Consider the following 27,099-nt stretch of genomic DNA (forward strand, 5'->3'; position numbering starts at 1 on the left):
TACCAGCCAGCAACAATGTAGGTGTTTGTCTTCTGTCTTGAACCTATAGAGAGAAATTTCTTGCTAGAAGGAAAAATATGATTTTTTTTGTTCTTACTATTAAAAAAAAAACACAGGAATTGAACTGCATGAGTTTTTGACAAATGAAATATATGTAATAAAAAAAAAAAAGTCCTGAACTTTATTTCAATAGTAAGGTTGTTGATGTAATTATCAATTGTATATTGCTGAAAAAATATGTTTATACAAATGCAATGTTTTCTTTGTGTCCACTACATCCTATCAGAAAGATGAATAAGAGATCACTTCTTATTGGTTTGTTTTGACTTTCATAAATTTGCTTTTAGAACTGGATATGATGCCAGTATTTGTTTCTTTTTAATTTTTTTTTTTTTTTTTTAAGATTTTATTTATTCGCGAGAGAGAGAATGAGAGACAGAGAGCATGAGAGGGAGGAGGGTCAGAGGGAGAAGCAGACTCCCTGCTGAGCAGGGAGCCTGATGTGGGACTCGATCCCGGGACTCCAGGATCATGACCTGAGCCGAAGGCAGTCGCTTAACCAACTGAGCCACCCAGGCGCCCCTGTTTCTTTTTTAAATAAACTCACTTTTTAAAACACAATTCTTCATTATGGATATTAAAGGAAGGCATCTACTAGCTTTATGATTATTACTTTGTCTATGAAGTTACTTGTAGCTTTAAGTGGTCAGTAGCATTATTGGTTCAACCCAAGTTTGTACCTGTGTAAGTCTTAGAGGCTTCCACAGATCCATCCAGGTGCTTATGAAGGACCAAACCAAACAAGACCATTGAAGATTTTCAATGATGAGCCATACCAAAGGGAGAAAGTGTGGGGTTCTTGACTCTTTTTTTATGAAGTATACAAGAAACTAACAAATACCTTTTTTCTTTTTTTTTCTTTTTGGTTATTGAAGATAGACATATACACCTTAAAAATGTATATTTCTATGGTGAAAGAACTCTTGATTCAGATTTAGATAGAATTAGTTATATTATTATTTACATAAGTATATACGTATATATATACACACACATATATATCATGAGGTTCTTAGAGACTTTATGTAACTATCAACTCTTTTTATTCAGATTTTCAAATCGTATTTCTTTTTATTTTAGAAACATTTCCATATATTAAATCATAGTTGGTTAAGTTAAAATTATATAAAATGAGTAAACATTCATTTGATGAACTAGATTAACATTCTTTTTTTTTTTTTTTTTTTTTAAAGATTTTATTTATTTATTTGACAGAGAGAGAGAGAGAGAGAGAGAGCGCGAGAGAGGGAACACAAGCAGGGGGAGTGGGAGAGGAAGAAGCAGGCTTCCCGCGGAGCAGAGAGCCCGATGCGGGGCTCGATCCCAGGACTCTGGGATCATGACCTGAGCCGAAGGCAGACGCTTAACGACTGAGCCACCCAGGCGCCCCTAGATTAACATTCTTATTTAACAAGTAAATAATGATTGCTTCCTAATATAATGCCATTGATTGCTATTCTTCAGTTAATAATGATAGTAACAATGGATAATCACAGTCATCAAACCAGGTTCCATATATAAATACTGTCTTAGTGTTTATAATCCCTTTTAGGATTCTGTTCATCTCATCTTAGCCTATTTCAAAACATTCATAAACCCCAATTATACCCTAATTAACAATTTGAGGACAAAATACACAGAAACAAAATTAATAAGTAACTATTCAATATTTTTCCTTTGCAGGGCACCTAAGTGGCTCAGTCAGTTAAGACTCCGACTCCTGGTTCGGTTCAGGTCATGATCTCAAGGTCTTAATATCGAGCCCTGCATCATGCTCCCCACTGGGCATGGAGCCTACTTGAGATTCTCTCTCTCACCCTCTCCCTCTGTGCCCCCACCTTGCATGCACACTCTCGCTCTCTCAAAAAAAAAAAAAAAAAACTTTAAAATTTTTCTTTTGCTTATCGGCATTCTTATTTATCACTACATCTTTTTTATGTTTTAGAAGTATAAAAAGCCTATTTGAGGGGCGCCTGGGTGGCTCAGTTGGTTAAGCGACTGCCTTCGGCTCAGGTCATGATCCTGGAGTCCCGGGATCGAGTCCCACATCGGACTCCCTGCTTGGCAGGGAGTCTGCTTCTCCCTCTGACCCTCCCCACTCTCATGTGCTCTCTCTCATTCTCTCTCTCTTAAATAAATAAATAAAATCTTTAAAAAAAAAAAGCCTATTTGAGATCATTTAGAAAATTGAACAAGGTTTTAATATACCCATTAAATTCTTCAACATGATTTTACCAAGTTATGATATTCTAAAATTTAGACAACTTTTATTCCCTATTCCTATGGATTAACTAAATTGTTACTTTGTATAAAATAACTGGATTGTTTTATGGGGAATATTTTTACATTTGGGAGAAGTTTTATTAAACTACCAATAAAAGTATTACTCATTAAAATTTTATAAGACAAAAGATTAATCAGCTTTGTTTTCAAGTCATAAATTTCAAATAATTGTCATCAGTAAACAGTTATGATAAACTTGTTGCCAGATGTTTTTTATCTAAGGTTAATTTTTTTCCAATATATAACTGCCCTCTCTTCAAGTGCCTTAGCAAAAAGCATCTCTGTTTTCATTTTGTTTTTACTCTAAAAAACACAATGTTTATTTTATTTTATTTTATTTTTTTAAGATTTTATTTACTTATTTGACAGAGAGAGACACAGCAAGAGGGGGAACACAAGCAGGGGGAGTGGGAGAGGGAGAAGCAGGCTTCCCGCGGAGCACGGAGCCCGATGTGGGGCTCCATCCCAGGACCCTGGGATCAAGACCTGAGCCAAAGGCAGACACTTAAAGACTGAGTCACCCAAGCACCCCAACACAATGTTTATTTTTGATATTTAAAAAAAATACGACATAATTTTGGAATGTATTTTAAAAGAAAGACAATGATACAGATTTTAACAATATACTTATCTCCTTTCTTGTATTAATACCAGGGATTTGGGTCACTTTATCTTTTAGCTATCATGAGTTTAAAAAAAAAAAAAAAAAGAGTGATGTCTCTTTGAGATGATGACTACTTTTTCTTTTTCTTTATTGCTCTATTATTATATTTTTTTGCCCCTACTTAGGGGGAAAATAGTTTAGACGTTAAGGTCAAATTGTGAGGTAAAGTAACATTGGACTTTAAAACAAAACCATTTGGTATTCCATGTTGAATTCAAATACTTTTAAAGATAATTTCAATAACAGCTCAGTTTCTTGTTAAGCCTTTTTTGCACTCTCTTGCTGATTCCAGCATAGACCTTTGTTTGTTTTTCTGTGTATGCTTGTATGTTATGACCTCATATAATATTTTGATAAAATCACTTTGCATTCTTAAACAAAATTTTAGTAGGTTGTATGTATATAGTAGCTATGTTGAGAAGAAGAGAAAGTCAGTAGTATTACTTGATACATATGTGCAACTGAATAGACAAATGCAGTGCAATCTTAGGGAGAAAGAGAGTTAAGGAAGGAAAGGAGGGAGGAAGAAGTAGGGGGGAGGAGATTAAGAGAGAGAAATAGTTGTTCATAGTATATAAAATCAAAAGAGGTTGAACTGATCCTGAACATCTTGAATTGTGAAAAACAATGGTGGTAAAACATAAAGCAATATTTAATATTGTCAATGTAACTGCATTATAGAGAAAACATATTCAATATTTTCTGCCTAACTTTGAGGGAAAAACAGAATCCTTTTATATATTCCTATGAACATGTAACATTTTGCCTTTTGAAACTCTTGGTGCCTGTGTTCAACAGAGAATTTAGATAGCAGGAGCCAATTTTATTTCTGAAAGTTGAAACTAGAATACGTTTATTTTAAAAGATGTGGTTTGATAATATTAAGGTATTTTCTTATTAATTATTGCATTTTCTCTAGTGATTATGAAATAGAAATTTTTCACTGTAATATATTTTATTGACTTAGCCTGATCAAACAACACAATTCAAATATTTATATTGCTGTAATATATTTGTTTTATAATACCTGCAAATGAAATTAAATGTTTGGGCCAGAAAAAAATAATGCTCAGTTTTTAAGAATTCCTAACTTTTCTTATTAAGTAGTATGAAATCATGAGTTCTCAATGAAATTTTACCCAGAAAGATACTGTTTATTCTTCAGAAAATCAGCAAAAATTATTTATCAGAGTGTACCATTTTGGGTCAAAAATTTAAAAAGGAATGCATGTGATTATTAAAATAAAATTAAAAAATCAAACAACTCATGTTCCTCTAAAATATTATGTAGGGAGATTGTATTTTATGATTCTAATTTTTAAAGTGTAAAATGGTATATACTATTTTGTATGTTTGATAAAATTTACAGGAAAAGTAACAAAATAAGGATGATAATTATGAAAATTATAGAAATAGTAATAATATTAATTTTGGGGCACATATGTGGCTCACTCAGTTAAGCATCTGATTCTTGTTTTTGGCTCAGGTCATGATCTCAGCGTCCTGGGATCAAGTCCCGTGTGGGCTCCCTGCTCAGTGGGTAGTCTGCTTAAGGATTCTCTCTTTTCCTCTCCCTCTGCCCCTCACCCCGCTTGCACACACACTCTCTCTCTCAAATGAATAAATAACTTTTTAAAGTAATAGTAATAATAATAATATTGATGATGTTGCTGATGATAAAATATTTGTTCAGTTCATAACAGGTAAGTAATACATAGAGAAATAAGTACACACATTTGCTTCCTTATAAATCAAGGCTATTTGATTTTATTAAGTCATATGGCAATGGGAGAACCAAAGATGAGCTTCATGCTTGTTAGAACTTTAGTTTGGGAGAAATCTGAAATTCAAATTATGAGTAGAAGAGTGAGTAGAACTTAGGAGAATGTAACATTCTCAAGACAACAGGAATATTTGAACCAAATATTAGCTAAGTTGGTTTAGCTGTTTAACTAAAGCTTAAATAAATCATAACTTTCAAATTTTAAGTCCATTCTGTATTAAAACAGAGATAGAACAAATATTCCCTACTAGTTACTATTCTCTTTTTCCTTAAAATTAATATACAGTGAAAGCATAAAGGCTAGAAAGCCCTGCTGAGATTGAAAGAACGATTATCCAAAAAAGCATGGTTGGAATATTATTCAGTACTAAAAAGAAATGAGGTATCAGGCCATGAAAAGACATTGAAGAAACCTAACTCCATATCACTAAATGAAAGAATCCAATCTGAAAAGGCTGCATACTGTACGATTCCAATTATGTGTGACATATTATGAAAGGCAGTAAGAATATCCCTGGTTGCCAGAAGTGTGGGAGGGGAGAAGTGAACAGGCAGGGCACAGAGGATTTTTAGGGCCGTGAAACAACTCTGTAGCATTTTGTAATGCTGGACACAACGTGATTATACATTTATTCAAACCTGTAGAATGTACAAGACCAAGAGTGAACTTTAATATAACTTGAGGATCTTGGGTGATAATGATGTGTCAACATAAGTTTGTTGGTTGCAACAAACGTAGCACTCTGGGACAGAATGCTTGTTGGTGGGGAGGCTGTGTATGTGTGGGGACAAAGGTATATGAAAAATCCCTGTATCTTCTCAATTTTGCTGTGAATTTAAAACTGCCCTAAAGACTAAAGCCTATTAAAAAAATTAAAAGAACATGGTAATCCTGGGAAAGAGTAGAAGACACCAATGGGCTGCAACTCTGAAAGAGACTGATAGTGCTGAAAAAGAACTGAGCTATAAAGCAATAACCTAGTAAGAGAAAGGGGAAAACCATCATCGTGATTATTTTTCCCCTTTTCCATCCTATTCATTAGGTAGGAAATTAGTGTTTAGAAAGCACAAGATGAAAAACATTTAGAAATATATATATATATATATATATATATATATATATATATATATATATGCAAAATTAGTTTTCTTTCTGCTTTAATTATTTGTACTATCATATTATTTTCTTTTTAATTTTAAGATTTATTTATTTATTTTATAGAGAGTGGAGGGAGGGGTAGAGGGAGAGGGAGAGATTCCTCAAGCAGATTCCCCACTGAGCGCAGAGCCAAATTTAGGACTCAACCTCATGACCCTAAGATCATGACGTAAGTCAAAACCAAGAGTTGGACACTCAACCAACTGAGACACCCAGGTTCCCCTGTAATATTTTCAGTGCTAATATGTATGTATGATTACAAATTTTGGGTTTTCTAGAGTCTAATTGGAAATATTTCTTGTACTGGGGAAGAAGGGTAATGGACTGATTCAGAAGACAGAATAATACTGCCCGTTCCTTTGTTAGTTACTAAGCTTGTATAGCCTTGACTATATTACTGAATGTTTTTGGGTAATTTTTTTCATTTTTTCACAATGTTTACAGAACCAACCTATACTATGAATTTTACCGTGTTATTGTGAGGATCACAAATAGATACTAAATTGATATGTATGTATATAAATATATAACTGTATACATCCAAGGATTTAGTTACTATAGGAAGGTTTGGCAAGTAGCTTTGATGCTCTGGTGGCTTAAATACATTCAGTACATCTGGGCACTTATTACAATCTACTTCCATGTAGGACTGGGCTGGACATAGATTCAGCAATATGTCCACGGTGAGCTCTTCAAATTTCATAAAAATGTCAGTATTATAGTTTGTTTAGTTAATGATCAAAGCTTATGAATTTGTTTTAATCAGAAACAAAATGTATCCACTTCATATGTATATCCATTCATTCATTTATTAATATTTAGTAAGTGTCTACAATATGCAAACTAACATGTTAATCCTTGGGATACATCAGAAGACAATGTAAACACAGTTCTTGATCTCAAAATAATAATTGTATTCAATAATATGTGCTCCTGGAAATCCACTTGGCTAAAAATTACAATTTTTTCTCAGTATAATCCTCTAGTTTTTAGTGGAGCTAAACATCTTTTTGTGCTTCATCATTTTTGTGTATCTTCTTGTACATATTTCATATTAATAATCTTTCCTAAATTTCTGTAGGATCATTTGTCTCTTTCTTGTTTTTTAGAAGTTCTTTGTTGTTTGTGATTATGTACCTTTATTTTATATGCTCAAACTTGTTTATTGTTCATTTCTTGATTTTAAATATTGTGTGGATATTGGAAGTCTACAAGGTTTATTCGCTAGTAAACTGACTAAAGGGGCGCCTGGGTGGCTCAGTCGTTAAGCGTCTGCCTTCGGCTCAGGTCATGATCCCAGGGTCCTGGGATCGAGCCCCACATCGGGCTCTCTGCTCCGCAGGAAGCCTGCTTCTCCCTCTCCCACTCCCCCTGCTTGTGTTCCCTCTCTCACTGTGGGTCTCTCTCTGTCAAATAAATAAATAAAATCTTAAAAAAAAAAAAAAAAAGTAAACTGACTAGTTAATATAGAAGAAGGAGGTTCTGTTTGGAGAAAGGGGACATAGAGAAGGGAGAAAGGAAAGGGAATTGGAGAAGAAAGTTTGCCATGTGCTCTACTCTTCTGTATTTTGTGGACAAAAACCACTAGAAAAATGTCTGTTCATGTCTTCTGCCCATTTCTTGATTGGATTCTTTGTTCTTTGGGTGTTGAGTTTGATGAGTTCTTTATAGATTTTGGATACTAGCCTTTTATCTGATAGCCAAACTGTGGAAAGAGCCAAGATGTCCATCAACAGATGAATGGATAAAGAAGATGTGGTATATATATACAATGGAATATTATGCAGCCATCAAAAGGAATGAGATCTTGCCATTTGCAACGACGTGGATGGAACTGGAGGGTATTATGCTGAGCGAAATAAGTCAAACAGAGAAAGACATGTATCATATGACCTCACTGATATGAGGAATTCTTAATCTCAGGAAACAAACTGAGGGTTGCTGGAGTGGTGGGGGGTGGGTAGGATGGGGTGACTGGGTGATGGACACTGGGGAGGGTATGTGCTCTGGTAAGCACTGTGAATTGTGCAAGACTGTTGAATCTCAGATCTGTACCTCTGAAACAAATAATGCAATATATGTTAAGAAAGAAAAAAAGAAGAAGAAGAATGTAGCAGGAGGGGAAGAATGAAGGGGGCGAAATCAGAGGGGGAGAAGAACCATGAGAGATGATGGACTCTGAAAAACAAACTGAGGGTTCTAGAGGGGAGGGGGGTGGGAGGATGGGTTAGCCTGGTGATGGGTATTGAGGAGGGCACATTCTGCATGGAGCACTGGGTGTTATGCACAAACAATGAATCATGGAACACTATATCTAAAACTAATGATGTAATATATGGGGATTAACATAACAATAAAAAATTAAAAAAAAAAAAACACTAGAAAAGTATTCTCATGAAGTGAGATTTGAAGGATACACCCATGAGAATTTCCCTTTAATTTAGGGCCTGATTCTGGAAACAAGGAATGGAAAACATTTTCTTTTCTGGATTCTCAGATGGTACACACTTAAAACCCTACCTGAGATACAAAACCAGGAACATCTAAATCCATAGTGAAAGGTCCCAATAATATGCAAGGCAGTTTCCCTGAATTATATCATGGTTTTATTCTAATTGTGAGGTAAGCAACAGGAATTACTGGAAATACCAAATATGGAAGAAATGATCATAAAAATTATTACATTACATAGTTGCTGAATTTAATATGTATGTCTCAGTTCTAGTTATATTATTTGTTATGTAGTGAAGAATTAAATTTACACAAAGATAGATTTGGCCTTTTTTCTCAAAATGGTCTTTAGGCAATTGGAATATCCTTCCTGACAGAAGTGACTTTGTTTGCCTGGAGGCTTTGGCCAACAGTCTAACAATATGTTTCATGATAGGGGCTTTGGACCACATGGTATCAGTTCTGCCTCCAGGAAAGACTGGCAAATCATAGTTTTAACCTGACCTCTAGCAGGGGATGGAGAGGTCAGCCACAAGGGTACTATGTGATTGAGTCTCAGTAAAGATTCTAGACAGCAAAGATTCCGGAGCTTTATTGGTTACTAATACTCAATGTATATTGTTACATATTAATGCTGGAAAAGTAACATGTCCATAACGCCATGAGTTGAGAACATTGGAAGCTCCATGTTTGGAAACTTTCCTGAACTCTGCCCCATGCATTTCTTCCCTTGGCTGATTTCAAGCTGTATTTTTTTCCTCATAATGAACTGTAACCACAAATATAATCACTTTAAGTGAATTCTGTGAGTTTTTCTAGTGAATTGTCAAACCTAAAAGTAACTACTAAGTAAACCCCATTCCTCCAACTTGAAGTTGCAGTCAGAAAAGAAGGCAGTTTTGGGTGGACTGTTTACTTTAAACTTTGCAATTGCCCTAAGGCTTTGTAGTTGGCCATAACTTTTGCAAATGTTTATCTAAATCTCTCTAATATATTGTCAATCCAAAAGATGCTTAGAAGTTAAACACAGCAGCAAATAAAAAAAAAAAAAAAAAAAGGAAAAGTATTGGAAAGTGCCCTCTAACAGTCTTATTCAAAAATTTTATCAAAGGTGTAACCCATTTTGAGCTATGTAACCAGTGCTGAGTCAGAAGAGCAAAAAGTGAAATTGTGGAAAAAAAAAAAAAAATAGCAGCTGTATTTTCCAAATTGTACCTGGCAAGAAAACTGAGAAACCCACATCTGTTCCTGGGAATTAATATTCCCTTATCACAGAAGAGAACCACCTTAGGTTATTTGTTATAGCTGCCATAAAAGAAAATATCAAAGTGAAACAGAAGTCTAATGTTACATTTTGAACCCTCTGAGAATACCCTCCAAGTGGCTGGTGTCTGTAGGCCTCCAAACACTGAAGAATGTAATCACTTAAATTGTATGAAAAATAAGGATAGACACTTTTGATCAAAAGTTAAGTGGCATTACAACAGTTAATGCTTAGTATAAAATAAATCCTTACAAATCAAAACATATTGCAATGGTATTTATTAAATTTATCCATTTTTTTCATTGTGTAATGCACCAGAAACTTTTACAAAATTATTTTACATCATATTAAGCATTTATATTTCATTAAATATCATATATTTATGTCTCATGGTGCAAGAGAAAAGATGCACACCCTTCATAAATTGTTAGGTACCAATGAGATTAGATGGAATTAAACCCACAAAAGAGCTTTTTATCTCAAACAATGATATTCTACATTAAAATAAGGACAACATTGTTTCTTTTATCCTAGTGAAGATGAGCTAAGAGAATTCTGAATAAAAACAATGCCAAGTTACTGTATATTAGTAGATAAAATATACAAGATGTGAATTCCGTAAACATTGCCTCTACTACTAGAAGATGACCATGTTGTTAACTTATATACCTCATGACTATTTAATATGATCAAAGAAAATACTAACTGTCCTCCAGACATCTCACCAGGTCATTCTCAGAACAGCTTAGTCTAAAATAAATAAACAACAGCCAACAGCTTAGTTTAAAATAAATAAACAACAGCCAAAATAAACAACTAGCCAAATAAACAAACTATAGTTGTTGATAAAAATGATAATCCATTTCAAATGCATTCCAGAATGGTATTTTAGTTTGTTATGCCAGCAGCCTTTTCACAAGGGTCGGGTTGAGAGAGAAAATACTGTGATCTGAGCAGTCAGGGAAGCTCTATTGCTAATTTTGTATATGTACATGTTTCCTTCCCTTTAAAAAGAAATACTCATTTTTAGAAATAGTACTAATAAGAATATAATGATGGCAATATTCAAAATTCAAATATTATGTTAAAATAATTTTATGAGCTTTAATTTATTGCAATGTAATATTATTTAATTTTGAAACATATGTGGAAAAAAAATGATGTCCAATAGCTGATAGTCATAATTTCAGGTGAATTATTCAAAATGTTTCATTGATAGTGAAATCTGATTTTTTTTTTTTTTAGAATTTTTTTTAAAGATTTTATTTATTTATTCCATGGTGGGGCGGGGGAGTGGAGGGAGGAGCTGAGTGAGAGGGTCAAGAGACTCCACGCTGAGTGTAGAGCCTGACATGGGGCTCGATATTAAGACCCTGAGATCATGACCTGAGCCAAAACCAAGAGTCAGATGCTTAATTGACCAAGTCACCCAGGCGCCCCTTGAAATCTGTTTTCTTTCCACATAGTGATAGCTATTCATTGTTATTAAATGATCAGCATTTTAACATTGTAACAATATGAAATGCTAAATATATAATAGAGGTTACAATATTAAATTTAAAAATATCACAGAATTAGTTTTCTTTAGTTTAAAAATACTTAAGACACTTGTATCTTCTCTTTCACATCATATATATTAATTTTATTTTAATCTCATTTTTGCACATAGTGTTTGTGATTGTATACAAATTAAAATAGAGAAGAACCAGCAGCAAATAAAATAAAATTTATTCCCAAACCCACTGATTGTCTAAAATTGGAGTGTGGTTTAAAATTTTTCCCCAATGATCTTGTAACTCAGTCCTATTTTCTCTCTTCTACCTCTCTCTGTGTCTCTATTCTGGACTTACACTAGCATTCAAAAGTTTAATGTAACGTTTTTAATTATACTATAGTTTGGACAAATTAAAACACACTATTCAAAAAGCTTTGTTACAGATATTGAAGTGTATTTTGTATCATCACATACATTGCTATTGAATAGGTATTCCACCTGCCTATTGTTCCTCAATGTGGATTAAATATAGTTCAATACAGTTTTTACAAGTCTGTGTTGCATGTCATCTGTTGGATCTTTTAAAAATAACATCAGTGAAGGTCTCCGTGTGAAGAGTTTCAGTAGAAATGCGGGAGGCAGATTTCAGTGAATCAAGAGGATTAGAGATCTCCCTGATCCTGTGATTGCTCAGCACGGTTGAGAACGTGTAATATTTTAGTTGAATGTCTTTTTAAAATTATTATGATCCCCCTTTTCTTAAAATTGGCCTATGGCCCATGATTTACACTAAAAAATGTAACTGAGTTTAGCTGGATTTTTAAAAAAATATTTTTATATATAATATGCAAGACTCACAGGTTTTAAATTATTTGTAAGTCTGTCTAGTATATTGAATAATATATATGCCAAATATTTAAACAGTATCAATTTACATGACAAAAACGCATAGTCAGAAACATTTATAGATAACATGTATACATTAATATTTGTATATTAGTATATGTAAAATTCCTAATGGCTTTAATTTTAAAATTATTGTTTTAAAATTTTTTAAATTTAAAAATTAATTGAGTTCAGGTCATGGAACATGTGTATTGTCAGGACTACTTAGGCAAAGGGTGTTGTTCGTGGACTAAACTGTTCATAGGAAATTCAAGGAATAAGTGTCATTTTCAACCCTTTAAGGATTACATTAAAATAATAAAAGATATCTAAGATAAATAAGGTAGCCTCTGTCATAAGAACACATTGCCATTTCTAGATTCAGTAGAGTCATAAATTATATTTTTATTTTTGCCATGTATAAAGTGCCACCGCAGCATATGAGGTAAATGCATATGTTTTAGGGAGGGAGTTTGTATTCTTAATTATGCAAAAAATAAAATTAAATGTTACTTTAAAATTTTTTAAAGGGGACATTGTATTTTATAAACTTGGATTTCATTTGTTAGAAGCTATATTCTGGGATTATCTTATAAAAGAATTCACATCAGAGAAGAGTTAGCATTACCCAGAGGAATGGAAATCAACTAGGAAAGTTGACTCACTAATTATTTAGCAGACTTGAACGAATCAGTATCCGAAAGGATTACTGCCCAAAAGCCTGCCCTGGGGTTGAAGCAGGTGTTGTTTCATCAGAATTCAGCATTACTGCTATTTCAAGGAAGAATTCAAAAAGACAACCCTGGGAAAGAAAGTCCCATCTCTGTGACAGGAAAAGCATGAGTCCTAAGCTAGACTGTATGCTTTCTCCATTTCAATCATTTCCTAGGCTGCGTTCTGCCTCAGATAGATCCCCGACCAACTGCAAAGCTGAATTCTTCGCCTGAAAACGGTGACGGCACCCTCGCAGCAAATAGCAGGCACACAGGTGTTTCAAGGGATCCGCGATATAGCTAGACAGAAGCCAAATTTCAGGTAGAATCACCCGTAAAGGTTATAACTATAAGGCCAAAAGTTGTCTACTAATCTTGCTTTCAAAGGTTTACGGCTCACGGCTACACTGAAGAAACTTCCTCCTTAAAGTGAGTCACCATTAAGTTCCCCTGCAACTGTCTGGGAGACTGTTTCGGTTGGAATTAGAGGGCTGTAATGACTGCATTGCTCATTGCCTCTGTGTGTAACACCTGCAAGTTCTTTAGTCCTTATTATCTCTCAAGCAGTCTCAATGACTTTGAGTATTTTGCTTAGTGAGTAGGAGTAAGGAAAGCAATCTATTGTTCATGATGTTAATTATTACAGATTGTCAATCAATCTTGACAGCAGATTTTTTTTTTCTTGCTATTTTCTGTGGACAAGAGGCTATAGAAACTTTGCTCTGAAAAACAATAAGAAACTTCTGGTCTTGGGGACCACCTCCTTATTTGCATCACAGATGAAACATGTCAAGAAAAGCTAGGTTTGTTGTTTTTGATTAAATAACCACATACTTGCAAGCTAGCCCGTACTTGCTTCCTTGTCTGCTTGAACATGGCCTGTTGGCCCTTTAGCAAATGAATTACGACACACATATCCTGCACTTCAGAGAAACCAGTTTATGTGAATATGGACATAAAGTTAAATGGTGGGGGTGGGGGGATCTGTTGTCACAATAATGAATCTGAGGACTCTCCTGGGCATAACTCTGCTCCCTCTAAGAATCCCAGTTTTTCTTGATGCTTGTAAATATGTTTTTTAAAGATTTTATTTATTTATTTTAGAGACAGTGAGATCATGAATGGGAGGGCCGAGGGAGAGGGAGAGAGAATCCGAAGCAGACTCAGCGCTGAGCACAGAGCCCGACATGGGGCTCGATCTCACAACCCTGAGATCATGACCTGAGCCGAAATCAAGTGTCGACGCTTAACTGACTGTGCCACCACTCAGGCAGGTGCCCCTTGATACTTGTAAATAATTCTGACCAAATGAAAGGTGTGCTCACATCTTCCTTGCTTTTTGTATCTAATTTTACAATCTCTGGTCATTGCGTTTTTATGTATTTAATCACAAAAGTGATTCTACCTATAATAGTGTCCCTGCTTCTGAACTATTCAAGAGTTTTGCCTAATCCCAGGCAGGCAAAGTGACACTGTGCGTTGGCAGCAGATATTTTGTATCACAGATGAGAATTTGACAAAGTTAATTTTAGATGCACCCTAATCTGCAGAAATAACTGGGTTAGGTATCAGCTCATGAACTAAAATCTTGACCTGCTTCTTTTAAGACACACGTCATTTAGGACAGATTCAGGTGTGTGAAAAAGAGAGCCGTGGAAGATCTTAGCTCTTAGATTGTTCACTACAGGGATGCTTTTGATGGAAATAGATATTAGCCAAGAATAGTAGGCAGCTATAATGGCAGAATTTGAGAAAAGAGGCACATCCTAATTGATACTCATCATATTCAGGTATCAAATTTATCTTGTATTTTTTATTTAATTTATAAAACACACTTTCTTTCAGTTAAGAAGCTAGTATTGTCTCCCTCATATAGCAAGAATAATGCCGTAGCTAAAAATCCTAAATCAAATTTCCCAATAAAAAGATAGGAGCTGGTCTCATTCTAAAGTACACAAGAATAGTCAAATACACCAAAACTCTTAATAGCCCAGTTAAAAAAAAAAAAAGAAGATATGGGCAAATTTTAACTAATTTATTACAGTAGTTTGCAGTAGTTAAGGGCTCCCAGAGAGTCTTCTCATTCTTTTGCTAGTCTTCATCTGACCTTTGGAATAGCTGAGTTAGGCTTAGCATGAAAGCAGTTAATCTCCGTACTCTTGTCTCTGTGTGGTTGGCATGAGCAACTGGGGAATGCTTAGTGCGCATGCTATGTACATCCCTGGCCCAAATGATAGGCTTTGATATATAAATTAAAGACTTCTATGACTCCTAAACTATACTGTGACTTTTTAGTGAAACCCTTGAAGGACAATTAGAAGGCAAATATTTATAACTTTTATAAAATATTCTACTGAAATTAGATTTCTGAGCTAACAATAGCTGAAGATTTTCCTTAAATACTTGTGTATTAGTCATGTCTTCCTATGAACCACTGCTGTTTTTTTTTTGTTTTTTGTTTTGGTAGAGAACAATGAACAAGCATATCATCTTAGATTTGATGTGAAGTATACTATCTAAAGTGGTATATGAAAACTTTGGTCCTAAAGGAGAATGAATATATGTCAGCTATACTCCCTGTCTTCTCCCTTTTGCTTTTCCACAAATATGACTGTGTCCACTATTGCAGATAGATGGATTTGTAAAACATATACCATATGCATTATAAATATAAATGAATGAATTCCTTTTAATGAAATTTAAGAGAAAAATTTACATAAACATGGGCTTTGAGTTAATTTTAAAGGCTGTGAAAAACTTCAATAGGCTATGAAAAATTTCTATTGTTACATGGATATGAGTATTTTAGAACTCTCTAAACACATTTTTTAATTAAAAACGATAATGTTTTCATTAAGCACATACAGCAAATAATTTATAGTGTTTTAGGCTATATACCTTTTCTTTTCTCCATGTTTTCCTCAGTAAAAAAAAAAAAAAAAAAAAAAAAACAGTTGAACTGCACCTTGGCTCAAAACTGCCTTCATAATGACAATATAAATAATGTGTTCTGAATCATAATCAAGTACAGTTAGGCTTTATTCAATAACCCAAACAACTAATTATATGCCATGCTAGATAAATCAGTATAAATATAACAGAAGCTAGAAACAGCTGGGTGGATGTCTAGGGATATTGAAGCTTTCTTTTTTTGTAGATAAAATCAGCGTACCATGGACATTTTAACTTTTTTTGAAGAATTGGAGAATCTCTTCATGAGATAGCCTAAATACAATAGATTTCTTTACTTTTTAAAAATAATATACTTGATGATTATATAGTAATATAACTAGAAATTAAGAAAATAAAGAAAAATCTTAAAAATTAATAAAATAATCAACATTTGAAGAAAGATAGCTCCTGTAAGCTTTATGTTTCTCACTTTGGGTTACTTCTGTCCCATAGTATGGCACTTTATTATTTTGTCAACAGTTATATAAATGTTTCTTTTCTTGACTCTTTTTCTTATTTGCTTGATCACTGTCTCTGCCAGAAAGTTGGTTTGCGGTTTATTAACCCTGTATGCAGACCCTTTTAAAGTCTTGTTTGGAACATCCATGTTTTGAATTAATAGGCATTTAAGTGGACATTTTTTTAACTACAAGAAAAATAACGTTAACACAATTAGTTACTCCCCATTTTGAAATGTCCTTCTTCCTTGGATTAAATTAATTTCTCTATATTTCACATTTTCATTTCCTGATTCTATTCTATAGGCCCGGAATGGAATAGTCACATCTCTCGGTGCCACGAGTTAATGAGTAAAGAAGGCATAGATATAGGAAATAGTAGCTTGGGTTTAAAGTGAGGACGCAATACCCAAGGAAGAAATTGTTCCAGACTCAGAGTACATCCTTCACCCAGAGGGTTCGGAAGCTCCTTCCATTTATTGCTGGATAGAAATGCAAACCCAGTGTTACCAGATCTATTTTTTAAGCCAAAGAGAATAGTAGATTTTAAGGGAAATTCTCTTGAAAAATATTGTCAGTTAAATTAATTTTAAAAACATAATTTGTGGGACAGCACTTTTCAATTTAAAAATAAAACTTAATATGAAAAGCAGATATGACCCATAGACCAAAAATTTCCAGTTTGTGATGTATGCCACGTCACCTTCAGCCATGTTCTTAATGAGCAATCATTTTGCATATTTCACAAATTTATATTTTCAAATGATAATTTAAAACTCGGGACAAATTTATCGCCCAGTTGAAATCTCACTAGGTAGTCACTATGTCATTGTCACCTCTATATGGCCATAATTACTTCTTTTTTTCCCTAAAGATTTTATTTATTTATTTATTTATTTATTTATTTATTTATTTGAGAGAGAGAGAAAGAATATGGGGGGGGTGGGGCAGAGGGAGAAGCAGACTCCCAGCTGAGCAGGGAGCCTGATGCGGGTCTGACCTGAGCCGAAGGTAGACACTCAACCAACTGAGCCACCCAGATGTCCCATGTCTTTGAATTTCTTTTTTTCTTTTTTTTTTTTTAAAGATTTTATTTATTTATTTGAGAGAGAGGATGAGAGAGAGAGCATGAGAGGTGTGAGGGTCAGAGGGAGAAGCAGACTCCCTACTGAGCAGGGAGCCTGATGTGGGACTCGATCCAGGGACTCCAGGATCATGACCTGAGCCGAAGGCAGTCGCTTAACCAACTGAGCCACCCAGGCGCCCCATGTCTTTGAATTTCTTAAATTTTTTTTTTTTAGTACTTAGAGAAATTTTCACTTTTATTTTAATGGTTACCTTTGTGTTCATATTTTTTGAAAGATTTATTTATTTATTTATTTAGAGAGAGCATGAGCAGGGGGTGGGTCAGAGGGAGAGGGAGAGAGAGAATCCCAAGCAGACTCCCGTCTGGGTGCAGAGTTCGACATGGGGCTCCATCTCATGACCCTGAGCTCATGATTGAAGCCGAAATCAAGAGTTGGTTGAGCATCTGACTCTTGGTTTCAGCTCAGGTCATGATCTCAGGGTCATGAGATGGAGCCCCACATCATGTCCGGCTCTGAGCTCAGCCTGAGGTCTGCTTAGATTCTCTCCCTCTGCCCCTCCACCTTCTCAAGCTCCCTCTCAAACAAATAAAATCTTAACAACAACAAAAAAAAGTATTTCCTTACTTAACATTATACTATCATTTTTGTTGGTTTTATACATCTTTTACTAGCATTTATTACATTTCGATCAATAATCTTATTTTAATTTCTTCTTTTTCTACCTATTCTCTCCCAATTTTTCTAGTAGCATCTTTCTACTTTGTCAGACACCATAATGGTTACATATAATCATTTAACCCATTACTCCACTCTTGTGGTAGCCTTAGCTCAACAATTAAACACAAAATGATCAAAGTCATTCTTTTTGCCAAAGTTTTCATTGTCATCTTCTGATTGGTGAGGTTCATCCTGTATGGATTCCTCAGAAAGAAGATATCACTGTTCTTCAATGTTCTTCAAAATACAGCATTATTTTTATATCACTTTGAGACTTAAAGAAAAGCTTAGTTGGATATAGAGTCCCCGCTCCACACAGTTTTTTCCCTTAATTTCTTGAAAATGCTGCTCCACTGTTGTCATACTTTGTCCTTTCTGAAAGTAGAATAAGAGGTGGAAATCTTCACTTTTGAATCTCTGTAGAGGAAAAGTTCTGGTATTATTGGTTTTCTCTATTTCTCCCAAATTCTTCACTTCTTCCTGTCAATTTCTTCCTTCTTAATCTCTCTATCCCTCATTTCCCTTCCCTGTGAAATGGGAATAATTAATTGTATCAACTTCACTGGGTCAGTATAATTATAAATGAGATTATGCATGGAAACTGATCTGCAAATGTCAGGGATATCTTAACTCAATACATGTATGCTATTAATATAATATAATTACATATATATTTCAACTATTAACTATCAACTATTAACAATAATTTATTAGGAATAAAAACCTATAGCTCAAAGCATTTTATATCTCAGCATTTTAACTTGCTTCATTTTAGCTTTTACAAACATGGCCTTTTCAAATTAGGAAAATTCAGGTAGGAAAAAATTCCATGTAGTTGTATAAAAAGCTCACACTGTGGTCTAACAGAAAGGTGCACCATAAGATCTTCAAGGGCATAGATTTTATTTTATAGTGTATTAATTTTCATGGTGACATGGAAAATAAATCTAAGGTTGCAAAAGATTGTGATTACAAAACAGCTGTAACTACTGTCATTTACTACCTAGTAAATGATCACAAATTTAGTTTAAATATCATGATCATTTCATGGGTGACACAAGATAAAAAAGAATATAAAATTTTTACTCTGAAATCATCTATACATACCTATAAATAAAATTTTATGTCTAGCCAACGAATGCATTTTCATTATTCTCAAAGTATATATGAACAGTGATCATATATTTATGAACGTTTTCACAAGAATTTAATATGATAATTTTGCATGTATTCCTTCAATCTAAAACGCTTGAAAACTATTATATAGACAATATTCATAGCACTACTTACTCACTGCTTTACTCAGTTGTAGGATTTAACTACATACATTATTTTAATTATTTATAATATGTAATCTCAAAATAAAATAAGAGTGTTTATTTTGTGTCTACTATATGTTTAGACTTGTGCTTTATCCTAGAAGAATTTGTAATCAACCTTGGGACAAGTCACATATTTGTGGAGATACTTATGTAGTTAATATAAACAATACACGTTTAGGTTCGAAAATGAAACGAACAGCATGTGTATACAAAAGCTTACTTTTCTGTGCTGTGGTTAAGTAATAGTGAAATAAAGAGTTCTCTGACTGCCTGAACAACTAGAGCTCTTTCCTAATTATAGTATTTCATTAAATACCAAGCATATAAAAATAACAAGATGATAGACATTTAAACCAACAAAGATTTCTTAACTTCAAAAATTATGTAGTAGTTGCATTTAGTTTATGAGTCCAGGAGTTTGGTAAAACTGCTGATTTCATTTTCATATTTCAAATCTAGAGAAACTTTATTCAAAGAAGGTTGGGGAACTGGCTAAATCTCTTGAACATCTGTGATCTATAGATTAAAAAATAGACTTATTTTTTTGCTCAGTATATTTTAGTGAATTAAAAAGGTGATAAATGCAAATGGCTCTAATTCACTTTAGATAGCTAAACAGCTGATTTTATATGCTGGAACAAAAGGTATAAAAGGAACCTATTTTAAGCTCATGCTAATTTGATTGACTTATTACATTATTTCTTCCTACTAATTTTAACTCTTGATTATCTACTTTCTTTATGGCACCATTGCACATTTTATATAATAACATTCATTCATACTCCCATTTAAGTAACAAATTGTCATGGATTACTTGCTAACAATCCAGCAGACCTTGAAATAGACATTGAGTCTTTCAGTCAGGATTTTATAGATCAGTTTAGTTATTGTAGGAGCCAAAGCGGCTGATAATCATTTTTTTTTTAATTTATTTTATTTTTCCCTCACATAGAAATGTTAAATTTTATTTATTCAGGAATAAAAAGTAAAAATATTCTATTTAATTGAAGTGGTGATGATAAATGTATATTGAAATTTCCTTCCTTTTTAACTAGATTAATTGAATTTTGTACAAACTCTGAAAAAAATTTCCAGCCCAGGTCCAGCCTTGAGGGCAAGAATATAGCTGATAACTATCATTCTCAAGGACAGAATTCAATGGGGCAGTTCAGTTCTTTTCTGCCTACTGTGAGGTCATGAAAAAACAAAGAGAGATCCATTTGTTGATGGGGGAAGCAACCACTGACAGGCATGGAATCTTAAATGAGCATATTGAAGCAACTGACCCTCTCTTTCCCTGTAACTACATCAAACTGCCTCCATTCTCTTCAAACCTTCCCCATTGCTAATTTTCTATCTCCACACTACCTATAACTTATGAGAAACAAAGGGAAAATAAAGGCCAACCAAAGTCACTCTTTAAAAAGTCCTTTAAAAAAGAATGCCACATGAAGGGAAAGAGATATGCACACAGGGAAGACAAGGAAAAGACATGGATACCAGAGGCAAGGGAGATGGGGGAGAGAAGCCTGAAACAATCCTTCCATTTCAGCCTTCCGAAGGAATCAGCCCTGCCAACACGTGGATCTTGGACTTCTAGCTTCCACACTGTAGAAAATACATCTCTGTTGTTTATGCCAACAATGTGTGGTACTCTGTTATGGTAGTCTTAGCAGATGAATACAGGTTCCATGCCCTACCCTTTCTTTGGCTTATATTTTGAACACAGTAATTTGGAATGTTCTGCAGTCCAGTCATTTAAACTATTCTCCATCTGCTCTGCCACCAACCTAAACAGAGTCCTTATCATATTTCTCACAAATACTGTGACCTCCTATTCATATGTTTACATCTATTTTCTTTTAAAGATTTTATTTATTTATTTGACAGAGAGACAGCAAGAGAGGGAACACAAGCAGGGGGAGTAGGAGAGGGAGAAGCAGGCTTCCCGCGGAGCAGGGACCCCGATGCGGGGCTTGATCCCAGGACCCTGGGATCATGACCTGAGCCCCAGGCAGATACTTAATGACTGAGCCACCCAGGCGCCCACATCTATTTTTGCACTTTTACAGAGTTTCTAAGATTTTTAAACTGATCTTTTAAAAATTCAGCTCCTATTAAATTATGTTCCTGATTAAAGTTTTTGTTTGTTTGTTTTTTGGTTTTTTGTTTTGTTTTGTTTTGTTTTGTTTGTTTGTTTTTGGTAAATGCTCACTGTCTTAAGGTTAGAATCCAAAAGTCATGGTTTTCAAGGATGGCTTTGAAGTCATCACTGCTACCTACTTCTCTGGTATCACCTCTTATCACTTTCCCCTTGATTTCTTTGCTTCAGTGATTCTGGTCTTTCTTCAGTTCCCCAGATGTGTTAAAATCTCTCTCAACATGCTTAAATATTTTACTGGTATTTTAGTAAGTAAAAAAGTTTGAGACAATGGTGCTTATTGAACACTTGTCTACTTTTCTATGCCATAAATTCCCTGAGACCATGTCTGCATTGTTGCAGATTGATTTACCATTAGCATCTAGAAAAGTTTGACATGAGGAAGTACTCTGTGTATTAATTAAATTAATTACTTAATTAAATGACTGGATAAATGAATTTGGGCTAAGACTCCCATAAATTTGGTCCCTAAACTTAAAGAGTAAGGACAATAAATTTGTTGCAGTATCTGCCATTCTTTTAAAGAAATTACCCATTATTAAGCACGTGCTCCCACTTCAGCATCCTGTCTTGATACTCCTTACTAATCATTTTTCAGTTCCTTCTAAATAATTGCAGTGCTTTTGTTTAGCTTATCATAGCTGTCTTCAAGCTGCATTACTTGTAATGGTGAGGAACTCAAGCTTTGGCATCAAAATGTTTGAGTCCAAATATAGGCTCTGGCATTTACTGTTTGACTTGTGTTGGGAAAAGTAGTTATTGGGAACAATGACAATAGCACTATTTTCCTCATAAATGCAGCGAACTTCCTTTTGGGATTTTGTTTGTTTATTTGTTTGTTTGGCACCGTCCCTGTTTTCACTGTTGTCCTGGCATGCCATTAAACATAGTATTAAGCCAGCATTTCACAATTTTCATGAATTTTAAAAATTATTAATAATGGCATTTAAATAGCCAACGTGGATATGGTATACCTCCTTTCTTCCAGTTTCCATATCGTATTTTCTAGTAGCATACAAGAAGGATATGCATATGGTTTCATGTTAACTAGTATTTGTAGCTGAAGGATGTGTATTGATAAAGCATCACCTCCCTTTTCCAAATAAAGACAACTAACACCTGTCTTTCTTTCTTTTTTTAATTTTAATTTTTGTATTAACATATAATGTATTATTTGTTTCAGGGGTACAGGTCTGTGATTCATCAGTCTTACACAATTCACAGCACTCACCCATAGCACGTATCCTCCCCAATGTCTATCACCCAGCCACTCCATCCCTCCCACCCCCTCCACTCCAGCAACCCTCAGTTTGTTTCCTGAGATTAAGAGTCTCTCATAATTTGTCCCCCTCTCTGGTTTCGTCTTGTTTCATTCCGCCCCCCTTCCCCTAACACCTGTCTTCCAAGAACAGCAGGTTTAGTGTTTACCAGAAATGAACTGTGCTTATAGGAAATCCCCTAGAAGCATATTCCTTCCTATCTTGAGTGATGGAGGGAGAAGTAGTCCATGCTGCTGGCCCTAGGATTCCTAGCCAGTTGTACTATGTATTCTGTCGCCAAGCCTCATAGCTGACCTCAAACTATGATGTGAATAAATATGAAGATTTACAGGTTAAAAGTTCATGAAATATTCTCAGAATGTAAAGGCTAAGCAGTCTTCCATCAATGGAGGGAGTAGCCTGCACACTTACCACTGCGTTCAGTCATTTATTGAATAGTAAATCTATTGCTATTTATTCATTTTACTATTGGATAAGTGATATTTTTTTATTGTTAAATAAAAATCCTTTCAGAAGCAATGAGCTCTAAAAACAAATAAAAAAGGAAGTTCATGCTTGATTAACAGTAAATTATGGGGCTTTTCTTCAGGAAGTTTATGATGAATGAATAATTTCCACAAAACGTTTGTAGACATTTGACATCTATTGTGGGAGTAGTAGTGATATCACTGACCCAATCAGTGATATTAAGAAGAAGAGTCTGCAAAGAAGCAGTTGCTTTTATAAGACTGTGCTTAAAATGATAAAACTCACTTAGGAGCAGGATGTGCATTTACAAATCACTCTGTGAAGTGTAACTTGACATTTAAATTAAAAATTGCTGCTCCTCAAAATTAATTTTCCTTATTTTAATTCCAAGTTTTCTTGTACAGGTAAGTAAAGGTGTAAGAGGTATTTTTAATGTGTTGGCTTCATTAGCAGAAGAAAAAAATTGTAAATAGTAAAATAATGCCAGTTTTATAACAGTGCCATCAGATCTTTCAAATGAAGAATAAGTTAATTTCCATCATCAGTTGATATTTCATCCAACTTATGGGTTCACAGTCTGACCCTACTTTTGATGTCTGATCACTGACAGCTTTCAAGTTGTACCCTTCCCAGTTTCTCTGTTGCTCCACACTTGGGCAAAAGCATAAAAAAGCCCCATATTCCCTCCTCTTGCCCTGGCGGGAAGTTCAAACCATTCACAATGTTTATCCCAGTCAGTAAGTAACCCCTCACCCACCACCTTATAAGGACAATACAAACCAGAGCCACTCCAGCCCTCCCTTTACTTAAACCATTTTGGTACCTTCTTAGGAACCTGCCATACTCTCTCCAGAAAGTCTCATATGCACAGTAAATCTTTAAATACTCTGTTGGGTGTGTGTGTTGTCATCAGTCTCATCATCTAAACCGAATTTTGAGTTCAGTCTGTCAAAACGAACACGCCAAATGCTATTATAAATTTACATAAAGATGAAGTTTTGTTTTCACTGATATTACAAATAAAAAGTTTGAGGAAGAATTATTTTGGTAAAAGTAATATTTCTACAAATTTAGAAACCTATGGGGCAGGGTTCTTCAGAGAAAGAGAGCCAGTAGGATCTCTCTCTCTCTCTCTCTCTATATATATACATATATACATATATACATATATCTCTCTCTATATATATATATAGAGAGAGAGACTTATTATAAAGAGTTGGCTCACATGATTACGGAAACTAGCCAATCGAAATCTGTAGGGCTAATTTGTGCACTGATAAGCTGGAGACCCAGAAATTTCAATGGTGCAGATGAAGTCTGAAGTCAGTCTGCTGGAGAATTCCCTCTTTCAGGTTTTTTGGTTCTTTTTTTTTTTTTTTTTTTTTTTTTGAAAGATTTTTTATTTATTTATTTGAGAGAGAGAGAATGAGAGAGAGAGCACATGAGAGGGGGGAGGGTCAGAGGGAGAAGCAGGCTCTCTGCTGAGCAGGGAGTCCGATGCGGGACTCGATCCAGGGACTCCAGGATCATGACCTGAGCCGAAGGCAGTCGCTTAACCAACTGAGCCACCCAGGCGCCCCAGGTTTTTTGGTTCTATTTAAGCCTTTAATTTGATTGGATGAGGCCAACCCATATCATAAAGGGCCATTTACTTTGCCCAAAGTTCACCTATTTAAATGTTAATAACATCCAAAAACACTGTCCAAATTCACTCATAAAAATAACCATCACAGAGTGGAAATATAATTGGCATTGCTTGTAGTGAATATATAAACTGTAATTATTTCCCCCAGTGCTATGATATGCTAATTGGCATGTATGGATGTATATTTTTGTAAATATATATATATATATATATACAATTTGGTAAATATATGTGTGTGTATTATAATAGCTGAATTACAAAATTTGTGAAACAGTTGTTGGAAAACTCATACTTCAGCCTAGAGTAAAAGATTTCTCTCTTTATTTCTGATAATATGATTTCAGAAACACTTGAGTCTCTGAAGAACTTCTTGTAAATCACCCCAGGTGTCCCACAATGATATTGACATTTTAAATAAATGAACATATTAAATTTTGTTTGTATTTGTTCAAAAACAAATGCAAATCTACAGTCAAAAATATTGTACAAATAAAATGACAAAAAAACCTTGAAGATTCTAGTGAGCTGCTAGTATTCAAAGTTTGCAAAAATAAAAGACCTCTTCCATGATCCCATAAACTGAACCTGGTACTCATTATGGTTGGTCCCTGACATCCTCCATGATTGTTCTATAACATACTACAGGAATTGAAAACTTAGACTGTGAGTACTTCAACACTGTATGAAGATTTAATTTTTAAATCATGTACTTGTAATTTGAAATAAAAAATTGTGGGAAAAATCCTGAAATTTCTGTATTCTATACCAAAGGGAAACAAAATTACAAAGACGAAAATCTAGCCTCAGCGGCATAAAAACTTGGCCAACCATTCATGGGTTTTGTCTTGCAAAATATTTGTGGAAAATAGTTACTCAGAATGATGACATTAAACCGATACCCGTGAAAATATCCTACAGATGAATCAATTGAAGATGTCAATATCTCACATTTATTAACCATAAAAAACACTTGATGAATATTAAAAATTAAAAATAACATGCTATTGAAGATATTTTTTCTGAGAAATAACCCATGAATTTTGGGTTATTTACATAGCTAGCCCTTTACTTTCTAAACTCCAGATAGTTGACATAGATATGTCTTAAAATTATGTAATTTTTAAAAGAACATATATGTGATCAGTGAATAGATTTCACTGGATAGATGAACCTATAGAATAATTCTAATTAAATCTACTTTCAAAAATAAAATCCTTTATATGAAAACAAATGACGTACACATTCACATCTTTGCCTTATTGACTTTCATGCATCACGGAAGCCTCACTTCAAAGAGCATATTAATGCCCTATGGGATCTCATCCATGATCTCATAAGCTGGACAATGCCCTCTCCATACCTCCTTTCCTGCTCCTTACTGCAGAGGAATTCACTCTTCTGTTTCTCACTTCGTTACATCAGGAATCATTCAAAGTCAAACATCTAAATTCATAACACTTCAAGTCATATTGTAGGCATTCAATGTGTGCTTTTTGAATTGATCTGAATAATTTAGGTGGGAGTAATTTTGTTTTGCTGGAATATGAATGATAGAAATGAATATGTCCAAGATTTGAAAAACAGAAGATCCTTGCCTACTAAAGCAATGTCCCTAAAAAAATGATCTGTTTCTGGTAAATGCCATTAGTGGCATGTAATGAATAATAAACAATTTCATTGGCATAAGGATAACTCAAAGATAGCCCATCCCCATTGCTAGTAATGAAAGAAGGTCATTATTTGTCTTATATAAAGACCACTGAATATCCACAATGTATCCACAATAGTTTCTTTTTGTTGTTGTTGTTGTTGTTTTATTTTTTTTATTTTTTTAAAGATTTTATTTATTTATTTGACAGAGAGAGAGACAGCGAGAGAGGGAACACAAGCAGGGGGAGTGGGAGAGGGAGAAGCAGGCTTCCTGTGGAGCAGGGAGCCCGATGTGGGGCTCGATCCCAGGACCCTGGGATCATGACCTGAGCCCAAGGCAGACGCTTAATGACTGAGCCACCCAGGTGCCCCCACAATAGTTTCTCCTCACCATTGTCAGTGTGTTTCTTCAGCCCAAAGGGCTCAAGCTTCATGCCCTGCTTCAGTGTCTATCCTGACAGCCATGGCCTACTCCCTCCTGTTGGCTACACCAGCTGATTGTAGGGAACAAGAACACTGGACCCACAACTATAACTGCTGGATCTTCCTTGCAGGCTGTAGCTGAATCCTAAAACCTGAATTCTTTATTTCACAAAACGTT

This window comes from Halichoerus grypus, chromosome 3, assembly GCF_964656455.1.
Source record: "Halichoerus grypus chromosome 3, mHalGry1.hap1.1, whole genome shotgun sequence".
Lineage (NCBI taxonomy): Eukaryota > Metazoa > Chordata > Mammalia > Carnivora > Phocidae > Halichoerus > Halichoerus grypus.